Source organism: Corythoichthys intestinalis, chromosome 14 (genome assembly GCF_030265065.1).
Source record: "Corythoichthys intestinalis isolate RoL2023-P3 chromosome 14, ASM3026506v1, whole genome shotgun sequence".
NCBI lineage: Eukaryota > Metazoa > Chordata > Actinopteri > Syngnathiformes > Syngnathidae > Corythoichthys > Corythoichthys intestinalis.
The window spans coordinates 45,206,061-45,220,918 of record NC_080408.1 but is presented as its reverse complement, the minus strand read 5'-3'; the positions used below and the strand labels follow the sequence as shown (position 1 = coordinate 45,220,918).

Genomic DNA, 14,858 nt, shown 5'->3' with positions numbered 1-14,858 from the left:
TTTAAAAAAATCTTTCTCTGGGTCTTTTTCTGCAGATTTTGGTGCAGAACACCAGCACTCTTGAGGAATATTTTTAAACGCTGAGCAGCATCAAGAGAAACGGCTGCCACTAGAGGCTGCACTCTCCGTGACACCGGTGTGCACATCAATGAAGAGAGATGGAGAAAGTACCTGAGAATTCAATGGAGAACGTGAGAAAATAGGATAGTGAGCCAGCATCCATCAGTCGGTCTCGGCGGGAGGGAGTGACGGAGTGAAGAGGTAAAGCGAAGTGAGCATCTGACAGGCTAAAAGAGAGGGAGAGCGGGATAGGTAGAGGGGGCGTTTCAGCTTCCCAGTGAGAGAGCAAGTGGAGCTGCGCGCTTGGCTTGTCCTCACAATCTCCACTGCAGCTGAGCGGAGGGGATGAGAGAGCGCATCTGAGCCCAGTGCATGCACAGAGGACCACCAACAGCATCACCATCAGCGGCGGCTAAGCTCTCCATGCACCGATCTTCATATAAAAGGGTCCTGGACTTGTGAAGCAGATACAGTTTGATTGAGAGCAAAGAGGGAGAGGTCCGCCTGATTTCCCAAGCTTTTGGCAAGTCACCTCAGAGTCGGTGAGTGAAGTTGTTTGAAGTTGTGGGTTTATGTATGTGCGTTTATTTGTGTTGCCTTACCACTGAGGAATACTGACAGCTTTTTGGATGCTGGGGTTATGTTGAATTGTTGGTACTCATTTTAAGCTTTCTCGTGAAAATGATTGATTATCTTAGAAATGCAGTTAGAGGGTCACATTAAAGCCACACATTGTGCCCATTTAAAAAAACGTGAGCATTTGTGGATTCATTTTTTAGGCTCTTTTTCAAAGCAGTTTCTGCGAGGCTTTATACAATTTTAGACTTGTTTGTCAACCTTGTCTCAGTAGTCTCGGGGTGCAAAGGTGTCTCACACATCTGTTGTTTAAAATGTACTACTATTATTTGCCAGTTTTACATTCATAAGATGCACTGATATATTAAAACAAACTGTAAGAAAAAATGTTTTCTAAGAACGATGTTGAGGCAGTTTCATGTCATATGTATTTGTTTGTTGTTCTAGCGTAAAAGATAAGATTAACAAGAGGCGTTTAACCATTTTTCTCATGTGAACTATGAGTGCACTGTGTAGGAGTAGTTTCGTAAAAACCACATCACAATGCTACTTCTATAATAATGTAAAATTAATACCGCACTGAGAGTATTAATCAAAATCTGTAATCAAGCTCTTGTATGGGAGTCAAGGTTTAGTTAAAGGGGGTTTGCAAGTCATATTTGTCACAACGGCTATTATAACTTGACAGCAGTTCATTTAAACTTCATTCATATGAGCTTTCCATATCTTGTGCTTCCAATTTGATATTCTGTACGTAGACGTTACCTTGTTACCTCGCGAAAATCACCCAGAAATACATCACCCAGAAATACATTGTCTCTAAATTCTATTATTTTCAAATGTTAGTGATAATCAAAGGCGGAGTTTGACTTTTTGGGGGGCGGGGGGGGGCGGGGCACAACATGTTGATAACCCCAAAACGCAGTGTCAGCAATAAAAATAACTTACAACAATATTTATAACAATAAGTTAAAAATGAGCGTTTTTTGTTGTTGTTTTTTTTGTTTCCCATCATTTTTTAAGGGAATTTGAAATCAGGCTGCTTAGGACAGCTATAATTTTTGCCAAGATTGTCATTCATTGAATATGGTATGCCCGTTGGTGGTGGCTCCGTTGCACAATTAGCGCAAAATGAAACTCCATTCACCATTTTGGCAGTGCTCTCTGGTGTTTCATGGTCAACATTTTCAATCCTTGGTTCTTGCTCAGTAATTGTTGTCGCTTTGAAAAGCTCAGTTTTTTTATTGTTCATTTCATTCGATTTTGTTTTTTGTTTTATTGCTTTAAAACTTTTATTGACAACATTTACCGGAAAACTCTTAATTTTAAAATCGTATATAGGAAAGTCAGTTACATGCAATGACACTTTTCGGCCACCGGAAGGGGGGGCAGACGCGTGGGCAAAACTCCGCGTAAGATGATAATGATACTAAAAAGTGGAAAATAAACCTTTTTGTAAATCAAAACAAAATGGGGCTAATAACGGCTGTTTCTTTTTACAGATCATATCTATCAGGTACAACTATCCAGTTGTGACTGATATTTATACAAAATAAAACATCTCTTATGTATCTTTGAAATATTCTGGAGTTGCTGAGAGAAAAAAACACTCATAACTGCTTTAAATTAGGACAACACTCTTAAATCTGACATAGAGCTACCTTAAACAATTGCTGTACATTTGACTAATAAAAGTAATGCTTTTTTTAGTAACGTTACATATTTTAAACATCACCTTTATCAGTTTGTTTTTATTGTTGTTATATGATGAACCGAAATGCAAGAGAAGCCTGACAAAGCATCTTTCACGCAGAGTTACAAATCCTCAAACCCATTAGAAAAACCACTTTCAGTGTCGCTTTACATGCGCGCCATTTCTCCGCTAATCGCTGAATGAATATCCCACGCTGTCCAATTTGTAAACGCCCTGCCGTGGCCGATATGCCTCGCTATCCATCTGCACACGTATCCCCTGCTCTTTCCAGTCTCCTCTCCCTCAGCCGAAAGCTATACGACCGCTGCCCCTTCGTTTCCCATCCGCACCGTCCTGTGAAGGTTATTCCCATCTGTCGGGTTGCTTTAATTTGTCAAAGCCAAGCGAAACACATTGTCCATTGTCACAGCAGGGGGATGCTGCTGAAGGGGTGCTGATGTGGAAATCTAAAGACGGAAAGAGATTGACGGGAAAGTAGTACAAGCTTTGAAATTGAGAAAGTCGAGCAGCACAATCCAATATCAGTTCACCTTCTTGTGTGAAGACAACCCAGAAGTGAATTTCTGTCACTTTTCTTTTCCTACCTATTTGCACTTGTGCTTGGCAGCTTCATACTGTGTCTCGCACAGTTTTATTTCCACTTTCCTAGGTGATGGTGGCATCAGTGAGCCAAGATGTGGAATCTGAGCTATTATTCTCTCTATTTTTTTTCCTTTATCATTTGACTTTCAAAATCCTACAACTCTCAAGCTGGATACAAATAGCCATTTTGAACATAGCAACATGGGGTTAAGTAGCTTGCTCAAGGATAGTTAGACAAGTTAATCAGGGCAGAGAATCGAACCCACAACCTCTGGGTTGGGGAATGACTACTCTACCATGGAGCCATGCCACCCCTTGCCATAACTTTTCAAAATAAATTATTTGAACAGGTTTAATATTTACAATGCTCAATCTGATTATTATCTCAATTAAACAATGAGGGTAAAAAAAATCACTGTTAGCATACTCAATCGCACAGTAAAATTGTTCAGGATCATCAGCCAATAATTGTGGTGGAGGTGCTTGAATACAACCAAATACATGTGTAACGGGTACACGTGGGTCCATTGTGTGCGGTGCATGGAAACCCCCCTTGTTCTGTAATTCACCGCCAATCCACTCGAGGGGTGTTGCGTTGTGTTTGTGCGGTTTTGGGGGATTGTTGTCGAATTCCGTGAGTTTTCTCCCGTTTAGACAACAATGGCAACTGAGATGGAACACTTGAATGTGGATCTTCCTTCAGCTCATCAAAATTGAACAACAAATGCTGATCATAAAAATGTTGAGGTGCATGCGACGCAGAAGATGGTTGCGGAGGTGGTCTGTCCGACTGACTGTTGATGCAGCACAGAGACTGGCAGTCAGATTATGAATTCTAGCATTGGGTGGAAGCCAGCAAGCTGCGTTGTCCAGCGTTTTGTCCGATTTCTTTGCCGTGCCCTACAACCAGCTAGTGGGAAGCCATAGCAGATTTCTGCCGGCTACGGCACTTCCCAAACTGCATTGGAAGCCTTGATGGTAAACACGGTATCATAAAAACACGAGGCACCCTCAATCAGTGGTGATGTATCAAGTGTGTCAACTGTCTATTGTTGAAAAACAACTCTTTTGACACCAAACCTGTGCTTCATTCTTCATATACTTCAACTGTAAAATGTAAATAAGTCACAGACTCACAGCAAACATATGTATGTACACAATAAATAATAAAGTGGACCAACCAAAAATACGACATAAAGTGATAAAAAGCTGGCAATTTTTGGTCAGCTCGGTCTCTGCTTTGTGTGGCCATTCGCTTCTGAACACACACCTACTTGTCTAGGAGGTTCTTCCATTTTTTTAATGCAATCGCTGACCCCCAGCCCCATATTTTCAGCAATCGCCTTCCACAAATTTCTTGCCATTTGGCAATTTTTATCATGCCTTGATGAGACGATGTAGAGGCTGTCATACTTGCGGACTTCTTCGATGATACTCTTGTCGGCTGGGTCCATTTTTGCGTGTAGCACAATAATGTTTGAAAATGGCGGTAATCTCGCACTGAACAGGAAACAACAGTCTGAGCGGACCAATCACAGTCCATTTGCGTCACGTCGTCACGCGTTGATGTGACGCCTAGTCAGGATTTTGTGGAGGTGCACGTCAGGCTACGACGGAGGGTTGTAAATCGGGTCTGCTTCGATAGCGTATAGTGTATCACAAAAGTGAGTACACCCCTCACGTTTCTGCAGATATTTTAGTATATATTTTCATGGGACAACACTGACAAAATGACACTTTGACACAATGAAAAGTCGTCTGTGTGCAGCTTATATAATAGAGTTCATTTATTTTCGCCTCAAAATAACTCAAAATATAGCCATTTATATCTAAACCCCAAGCAACAAAAGTGAGTACACCCCTTTGAAACATTCCTAAATGTGCCAATTGAGTAATGCTTGCCATTTTCCCTCCAAAATGTCATGTGACTTGTTACAGGAGTGCTGTCAGCATTGCTGCAGAGATTAAAGAGGTGGGGAGACAGCCTGTTAGTGCTAAGACCATACACTGCACTCTACATCAAATTGGTGTGCTTGGCTGTCACCCCAGGAGGAAGTCTCTTCTGTAGACTGTACACAAGAAAGCCCGCCCGTCTCATCAGACCATAGGACATGGATCCAGTAATCCATGTGCTTTGTTGACTTGTCTTCAGCAAACTGTTTGCGGGCTTTCTTCTGCACACCAATTTGATGTAAAATGTGGCGTATGGCACACAGACTACTTTTCATAGTCTCATTTTGTCAGTGTTGTCCCATTAAAAGATATACTTAAATATCTGCAGAAATGCGAGGGGTGTACTCACTTTTATGATACACTGTAGGTCTACTGCAGAAGCAAACCTCAGCCTTAACAGGTACACGTTGGTCCGTTGTGTGTGGTGGTTGGAAACCGCCCTCAAGTGGGTGCGCTGACAGCTAAAGCTGCTAGCCCGGGCTTTTAACTTAATTTTCAGAGCACCCGTGCTGGACACGTCGTGCGCGCGGGTTCGAGTTCTGACCTGGATGAGGGGGGCGCGGGTTCGAGTCCTGACCTGGATGAGGGGGATCTGATCGGATTGCATCGAGTGGCGGGGATCAATGCAACCCTGGTTACACATGTAATATGGCTCCCTGCGCAAGTGGTAGTATCAAGCGAATGAATATTTTTTTTCAGTAAGTCGTCGAGTTACAAACGGGACCCGTTTCTACGCTGGCGACGTAACCAAAGTTCCGCATAAATCAGATTTCACCGTTAAAGTCAAAATTTACGTCAAAATAATATAAAAAATTAAAATGTACAGTGGTACCTCTACATACGAATTTAATTGGTTGCAGGACCTGGTAAATAAGTCAAAATGGTCGTGGACAGGGTGGAAATAATAATAAGTGTAAAATAGCAGTCAGTGTTGTCACAAAACCTTCAGAATTCTGCTATCCAAAAAAATTGTTTTTGTCTGTTCTGAATCACCGCAGTTGAGTTAACTATTATTATTTTCACAACAACTCCTACTCTTCGGAGCATTGTCCTCGAACCGTGATAGATATCCGCATTTTCTGATAATTCATGGTTGCCTGGAGCTCTGATTCTTAGTTTTAATATACAATTTACAAGCGGCAAGGAAAGCAAGTGTTCCAGAATGGATTATGTCGCACTTCATAGGTTCCGCTATATTATTATTTAATTTCAAAGGTCTGAAACAATCTTGTTCCACAGAGCTCAAGGGTTTGTTGCCGTGCAGCTTAAAAAAAAAAAAAAAAAATGGAAATCAGTTGTTAAGAGCCTCAGCACAGTGCTTAAATCACAAATGGAAAACATTAACATAAATTGTGGATGACACAGGTGGCATTTGTTAACCTTTGCACACACAGTTGCTGCTTGTGCATTAACTCTGTTTGCCAGCTGGTGAGGAACTGAACTACATTGCAGTGGTCTTGGCTAGTAATTATTAATCTACATAATTCCAGGAAAATTGTTTCTCTTTCTTTCCTTTCCTAAAATCTTAATTGCTATAACTACTCTGCTGTCATTACTTGCCATTAGGTAGACCTTTCAGTGTGGACCTGACTTGCTATCATGAGGGTCCAAATCCTCCATTAGATATCATTAGATTTGTTCGGAAGAAACTGCACTCTGAAGGTAGAAACTTTCCTGTTTCTGGGCATGACTTACTATCTAAAGTCAAAGTTTCCCTCTGTACTTGTTACAAAACTAGTGTTGTTGGTTCACAAACTGGCTGACAGTATTTTCAATGTCTTAAAATTATTACTGTGAGTGTTTAGCCATTGCTAATTTAATTGTGTACACTTTATATAGTATAGTATATAGTATACAGTGGTATTCAAAAGTATCTGAACATTTTGACATTTCTTACATATCGGCATAAAATCACCATCAAATGTGATCTGATCTTTGTCAAAATCACACAGATGAAAAAACTGTCTGCTTTAACTAATACCAACCAAACATTTATAGGTTTTCATATTTTAATGAGGACAGTATGCAAACAATGACAGAAGAGGGAAAAAATAAGTAAGTGAACCATCACATTTAATAATATATATATTTTTTCCATTATGCTGCTGCACAACCGTCATTCTATGTTTGTTCTATGTTTACATGTTTTTATGCATTTTTAAGCTTTATTAAAGATTTATGTCTGAATTTTGGGGGGGGACTGGAACGGATTAGGGCATTTACATAGAAAACGCATCTCTACTTATGTTATTTTCAGTTTACGAAACTACTTCCGGAACCAATTCATTTCGTGAATAGAGGTACGACTGTCTTGAAATAATGATGGTCTCGAGCCATTTTTCAAATATGGGCTGGACTTATTCTGTTGTTTGAATGGCAACAGGTGCATATACTGTACAGGTTTGTTATACTTTCTGACAGGAGCATGTTTCACAGATCAGTAATTGTATTTTAACGTATATGAAAGCTTTATTTTTAGACCATGTGACATTGCTACAAATTATGTCTTGAAAAACCCCAAAGAGGTTGTCAAGGGAAGTGACACGGATTTTGAGAGTCAAAAGACACACAATTTAATACAAACTTGCATGAGAGGTGACAGTTCAAATACAGCGTGATTCCCACCTTCTAAACGTTAGCCCATTTCTGCTCCAGCAAGGTCATAAATATTACATGAGCAGGGAGTTAGTGGCTTCATGCAACTGGTGCCAGACAACAACAGACATGTTGCTTTGTCTCATAGTAAAGTTATACTACCATATCAAAGAGAGAGAGAAAGGCACTTAGACTTTTTTGTAACTGCAAACAAAGATGAACAACTTCCTTTCTTATGCACAGTTTAACTTCTAACTAACTGTTCTGGCACTTGCAAAATTTAACAAGAACTTTAACTTCTCTTTATTAGGCAGATAGAGCCAGGCTCACAGTTATGTTAACAGAACTCTCACGCATGTCATGAATTCACCAGTAAATTAGCAACTGTGACTTAAACTAGTTGATGAATTCATGACAACCATGAGTGAACTATTGTATATAAAGTCACAGTTGGGACCCCGAATGTGTACCCACAATTCTTTGCGCCATTCACATGCCACCTTCTTAGTAGCAACTGTGACTTTACACCGTTGACTCGTTGCAGGTCATGAATACTTACTGCTTACTACTATTTGAGGGTCATTCAATATATAATGTGATTTTTTCGGAATAAGGATTTTCCTAATACAGTTAGAAGCTTACTTTAATTATTATATTTTTAAAAATTAACTGACTGGACTGGGCCAAGATTAGTCCTGATTGATGTGCCAGACTGATCTGCAGCTACAGGAAGTGTCTAGTTGAAGTTATTGCTGGCAACGAGGGGGGGGGGGCACAAAATATTAAATGTGATTGCTTCCGTACTCCATCAGCATAAAAATCTTTGGACTGATGTCTCAGCCAGTCGTTCAAAACAATTTTGACTTTATCGTCACTTTTAAACTTCGTGCCATTTTTTCAGATATTCTTTCGGCTGAATCGTGGCACCACACACAGTTGACATTCTCCAATGAATTTCTACTGGTTCGCACCCTTCAGAAACCAACGACTTGATAACTGACTGCTGTTCAATTCTGGAGCATGCTTCTCGGTTGGCCATCTTTGTTAATCGCCATATTTTTTAATCTGTAAAAGAAATGAAATCCATGTGAAAAAGAAGAAAACAACAAAAAAAGTAAGCTTTTATCTGTATTGGAAGACCGAAAATTTCACCTTATTTATTGAATGACCCCATGATATGAGCAAAAATTCACAGTTGAAAACTATCAACCGAAAATAGATTATCGGTTTTCAATTTTGAAGATTAAATGTTTAACACCTAATAGTGTGTTAGTCCTCTTGTGATGACGTAATCAACAACAAGCAACATGTTGGCTGATACTGTCTCGCTAACACTACTGGCCCATAGCCAACATGTCCGTGGTTTGGAGGTATTTTGAGGTATTACAGAAATATATAATCAATAAATAAATGAAGGGAAATAACATTAATTTACTTTATCGCTGCTACACGCTTGTTCTGAAGTTGCTTTCCATTGATGTCCCGCGTCGCATCGAGTGCAGTGCATTTGAGCCCGTGCGTGAGTAATTTGGAGTTTAATCAAGCGAACATACAAATAAAGTAGTATTTAAATGCATGCATGTGCATTTGCTGTGGTTTAGTACAATATTTTAATTGCACACCACTTCCTCTTTTTGTCACGTTTTTTTCCCCGACTTCCACACTCCCTCTGCCAGTCGCCGTTTAATCCAGCTGGGAACCACTTCGCTCGACTTCGTCACCGCTAGGACTTGGCCCACCCATGTTGAAAAGAAATAGAAAAACATAAGAACTTACATTGATTCCAGTAATAAATATTTATAAGTCTCATACTATGATTTACTCTTGAAAGTGGCCACTTTTGCATTCTTTTCATACAAAATAGTTCAAGGATTTGAGTATGAAACAAGTAAAAATTATGTATCCGATATTCAAGGAAAATAAATGGCAAATTATATTTTTCATTGATGTTTCATATAAGTTTTTAAGTTTTTAAATATATGTCAGTTTTAAAGACATACAACTTTAAAAAATGTGAATATAAACCATTATACTGTAATGTTTTCTGCATGTAAAATGTATATATTTTGCAGGGAGATTATGCTTTTTTATATAGTTCATAAAGGTTCAATATATGCCATGTGTTTAAAATGAGATAGTTAGCAAAGGATGTCATTACGTATGCCCCTGCTGGTTTGGAACCCAGTCCCAGGTGGATGCCTTATAAAGTGAGCTATCCAGGCTCCTGTACTAGTATATAATGGTACCTCGACATATGACCGCATCGACAAACGACATAAAATTGACTTGTCATTTGTTTTGACATATGACGACACGCTTGAAAAATGACAATTTATGACAGCGTCAAATTTCACAGTTTTCCCGCTAGGCGGACGCACGATTTTCTTGTGAAAGAATTAAACATGGGTCCCAAGAAAAAAGACCTTTGCTGCGTTCAGACCTAAGTTAAACTATCACGCGACAATGCCTCGCTCAGGGCTAAAATCCTTACGCGCCAAGAGTCGAAACTTTCGGTTCACACAACCTAAAAATAAGGACAGTAATGTAAAAGAACTTTGCTTTTGGTAAATCCCCAATGTATGAATTTGCTTTCGGTACGTCCCTCATGTATATGTAATATATACAGTATATGTAGAAGCAAAAAGTGATCAGTAAGAGTAAATTGTCCACATAGTTTGGTATTTAACATAAAAGTCAGCACATTTACATACAAGTGAATAGGATAATTGTTTTAAATTACATAACATGATCGCTTACACATTAAAAAAACAAAAAAACAAGCTAATAAGCACATTGGTGTGACAATAGACTCCCTGTGGACCGATATTCAATATTTGCTCGTTCAGGTTTTGCTGTTATATGCTATATGTTGATTTAATGGTGTGTGCCACATTATGTTATTATAAGCAATACCCCAAACTAAGGAGCTCTTGGCCGTTGATCTCTTGACCACACAGCACTTTATTAGTAGGGCAAGGATGAATGTACCGATTATGCTCGTCTTATCATGCTATTGCCTGGGGTCTAACACAGTAGAGTGTTAAGTGTGTGCTTCTTGTTTCCCCTACTAATATGAAAAAGAAGGAAAATGAATTAACATACTGACAAAGGAACTGAAAGGAACAGTGTCTTTGCAGCATTTGGGGGCCAAGGATTGTCTTGTTTGGCTGAATGCTGTAAATTTGACAAATGTTGACTGTGCATCACGACTAAATCACAGAAGCGGCAAGGCAGTGTGGGCTGTTGTTGGAAGCTTGGCTTCACTATGTGAACATTGAGTGAAGAAAGAAAAGCCTTAGAGAATCTTAAAATGTGAAATACCCATTTGAAAAAAAAAAAAGAAATATGTGGAGGAAAGCGGAGTTTGACAGTTGAGATTTTTCTCTCCCTTATGTACTTTCTGAGGCAAATGGGCCATGTTGGACCATATTGTGGACGTGATCTAAAACTTTTATTTCAGTCATTCCATGTTACAGTGGTATGAAAAAGTATCTGAACCTTTTGGAATTCCTCACTTTTCTGCATAAAATCACCATCAAATGGGATCTGATCTTTGTCAAAACCAAACAGATGAAAAAAAGCATTGTCTTCTTTGACTAAAACCACCCAAACATTTATAGGTTTTCTTGTTTGAATGAGGATAATATGCAGAAAGGGGGGAAATAAATAAGTGAACCATCACATTTAATATTTTGTACCCCCCCTTTGGCAGCAATGACTTCAACCAGACACTTCTTGTAGCTGCAGATTAGTCTGGCACATCAATCAGGACTAATCTTGGCCCATTCTTCTCTACAAAACTGCTTTAGTTCAGTCAGATTCCTGGGATATATGGCATGAATCGCTGTCTTTAGGTCATGCCACAGCATCTCAATGGGGTTCAAGTCAAGACTTTGACTTGGCCACTCCAGAACGTGTATTTTGTTCTTCTGAAACCATTCTGAAGTTGATTTACTTCTGTGTTTTGGATCATTGTCTTGTTGCAGCATCCATCCTATTTTAGGCGTCAACTGTTTGACAGACAGCCTCTGGTTTTCCTGCAATACATCCTGAACAACTTTTGAATTAATTCTTCCATTAATGATTGCAAGTTGTCCAGGATATGAGGCAGCAAAAAAGCCCCAAATCATGATGCTCCCTCCGCCATGCTTCACAGGGGAGATGAGGTGCTGATGATGGTGAGCTGTTTCATTTTTCCTCCCAATATTACCTTGTGTGTAACTCCCAAACAATTCAACTTTGGTTCAGTCAGTCCACAAAACATCTGTGGGGTGTTAAAGTGCCTTTTTGTGAACATTAAACAAGCAAATCTGTTTTTTTTAGACAGCAGTGGCTTCCTCCGTGGAGTCCTCCCATGAACACCATTCTTGGCCATGGTTTTACATATAATTCATGTGTGCACAGAGATATGGGACTGTGCCAGTGATTTCTGTAAGTTTTAGCAGACACCCTAGGGTTCTTTTTTACCTCTCTGAGTATCCTGCGCTGAGCTCATGGTGTCATCTTTGGTGGACAGCCACTCCTTGGGAGAGAAGCAACAGTTCCAAACTCTCTCCATTTTTAGACAACTTCTCTGACGTTCGATTGATGAACATCCAGATTATTAGAGATGGCTTTCTATTCTTTCTCAGCTTTATACAAATCAACAATCCTTGATCGCAGGACTTCAGACTGCTCTTTTGACTGAGCCATGATGCACATCAGACAATGCTTCTCATCAAGACATTTCTTACCAGGTGTGTGTTTTATAGTGGGCAGGGCAGCCTTAAACCACTCATCAGTGACTGGGCACACACCTGACTTAAAATGTTTGGTAAAAATTGGTTTCAATAGCTCTTTAAGTCTCTTTAGGCAGAGGGTTCACTTAATTACTTTTCCCCCTTCTGTCATTGTTTGCATGCTATCCTCATTAAAATATTAAAACCTATAAGTTTTTGTGTGGTTTTAGTTAAAGCAGACACTGTATTTCCATAAGTGTGATTTTGACAAAGATCAGATCACATTTGATGGTGATTTTATGCAGAAATGTGAGAAATTACAAAAGTTTCACATACTGCTTTACACTACTGTAGATGAATAAATGCAAACATACACTGGTCTTTAAATCATTAATTAGTCAGGTAACGTATTGACTGATTGACGTAATTGTGTGTCACAATGAATTGATAATGAAATCTTATATTTTTTCGCACAGACACACTTGTTGGTGCCTTCATGTAGTGTCGTAATTATGGTAAATACCACTTGTTGAGTGGAAAATTGCATGTGAACGGCCCCCTCAAGTCGTACTTTCTACTGGAGAAGTGTGAACTTTGATACCCGAGTTTCCGAGATTAGACAATTTTTCACCTTTCAAAATGGCGGACAGCGAACGAGGAGTTCTGAATGGGAAGAACGTACATTTTTTCTTAGGCTATATCACCAGTTTGCCTGTTGTTTTGATGCCTGCCATATGGTACAGTTATAAAATTGTTTTTTGACCGAGTGTTTGCCATCATTTTTAGTTTTACATCACGAAATAGACACGGTTTAGAACTCAGTTGGCATTCAGAGTAAAACTTTCAAGTACAGTAAATGTACTTGTTTACAATGACAACATGATTTACTGGGACCCCAAGATAACTTGGTGTGACGACAATTTTTATGTGGAACCACATGTCTATACCGCTCTATGGGTGAACTACACAAGTGCTGAAACAATCATCAACTCAGACAAAAGTGTTTCAAAACGTTATTCCGCTACAAATGGTGCACCCCAGGATGGTTTGCTTTGAAGGCACTTTATTGTATCAAGCAATGACACCGTAATGGGTGGTGGAGGTGGTTAGAGGTAGGGATGGGAAAAAAATGAGGCTTTCCGAAACAATGAACCACTTTTGAGACAATTGCCCTAAATTGAATCATTGTTTCGAGGCGTTTGACACACTGCAAGAGCTCCATCTAATGGATAAACAGTTCACATTTCTCTTTAAAACTAAAGTTGTCAAATTGCCTCAGCATTACATATCTTCAATAGAATTAAGTGAATGTCGTCTATTTCAACCAGGAGATCGTGTCTTCATTAAGTGTGATTTTCACAATTAAAGATGACCTTTTTAAGCCAGTGTCATTGCTTTGTCTGTGAAGATGTGTTCAAAGCAGTATTTGTAATACACGACAGTGCTAGTCTTGTAAGTGGCTCGTCCTAGATGTCGGGGAGTAACTACTGTATGTATTGTTAGTTTTTTGTAAATATTACAGTGCAGTAAGCACAGTGCTTGGGAACAGGAATATTATTTAGTGCACACTGGAAGTATTTCGAAAATCAAAAGATGGAAATAATTGAGCTGAATAAAACAAAGGAAAGGTTTGTGAAATATTTTATTTTTTAATTTAGTATAATTTCTGGGGGGTGGTTGTGTCGTATTTGTATCTATTCTAATTATCTAAACGTATGCCACTATCTAGTGTATAAAAATGTGAATTAATTTAATGAAATTCAAGTGTAAATGATATTCCCACTCCTGACTTGAAAATGAGCAAATGTTTGTGGCACTCGTGAAAATTCCTCCTCTCAAAAAACCGCCAAATAACTGCGTTATGCTGACACTTTTGATTGCGTTCGCACCGATTGAGCGGGCGGGCTCCCATCGAGTTTTCATTTTCCTGTGGAAACAGTGTGACTCGCTGACACATCTGTGACATTCGAGTCCTCGTCAGCAGTGGTCACGTGACTTTTGGCTTGCTCGATGCCATTTTCGGAACACTGCTTTGACACGCCTCTACTTCATTTGCTCGAATCAGGTTCGAGCAGGAAGGCTCGAGCATCCCATCTCTAGTTAGAGGAGTGAAGATGGTAGATGAATCAATTGTTCTCAAACAGTTTTGCCCACAAAATGATGTCCGTGTCTGCCATGTTTTTTTATTTTTATTTTCTTTTATTTTTTTTATTGGCCACGACAACAAAAGCTTATGAACAAGATGCAATCGTAATTAGCAAGTGGTGAGGATCATCGTTCCTTGAGCAGCATGAGTATATACTACATTTCTGGGGAGGATTAAATTCTATCATAGACCGAGACCAAACATTATATTAATAACAATAAAATGAGGAAGAACAGGCTAATAAGGCATCTTATGACAACACAACACAACACCAAATCCATTAAAGGGAACCTCTGAGTTGAAGATTTATAGGCTCTAGTAAGCCACAATTGTTTTCTTTTACTAAAATATGCTATTAGAAACACATAAAATATTGCCATCGATTTAAAAACCTATAATATTTAATATATGTTTTGACCTACGGAGGGCGCCATGTTTTATGCGCGCAATGGACGCTTGGGGTGATGAAGTAGTTTGTCACTGTCAATAGACGAACACTACCAGCTAACTGCAA

The 14,858-nt window shown here is 39.2% G+C and overlaps 1 protein-coding gene across 3 annotated transcripts in view; it reads left to right on the top strand.

Annotated features, from left to right (window-relative positions):
* Nucleotides 1-369: 369 nt before the first annotated feature.
* The window catches only part of tnr (tenascin R (restrictin, janusin)), a 404,554-nt gene continuing 390,065 nt past the window's right edge, over nt 370-14,858 (top strand). For all 3 annotated transcript variants that reach the window (XM_057857035.1, XM_057857036.1, XM_057857034.1), the window contains exon 1: nt 370-602. The gene's annotated coding sequence lies outside the window, so the exon portion shown is untranslated. The remainder of the gene's footprint in view (nt 603-14,858) is intronic.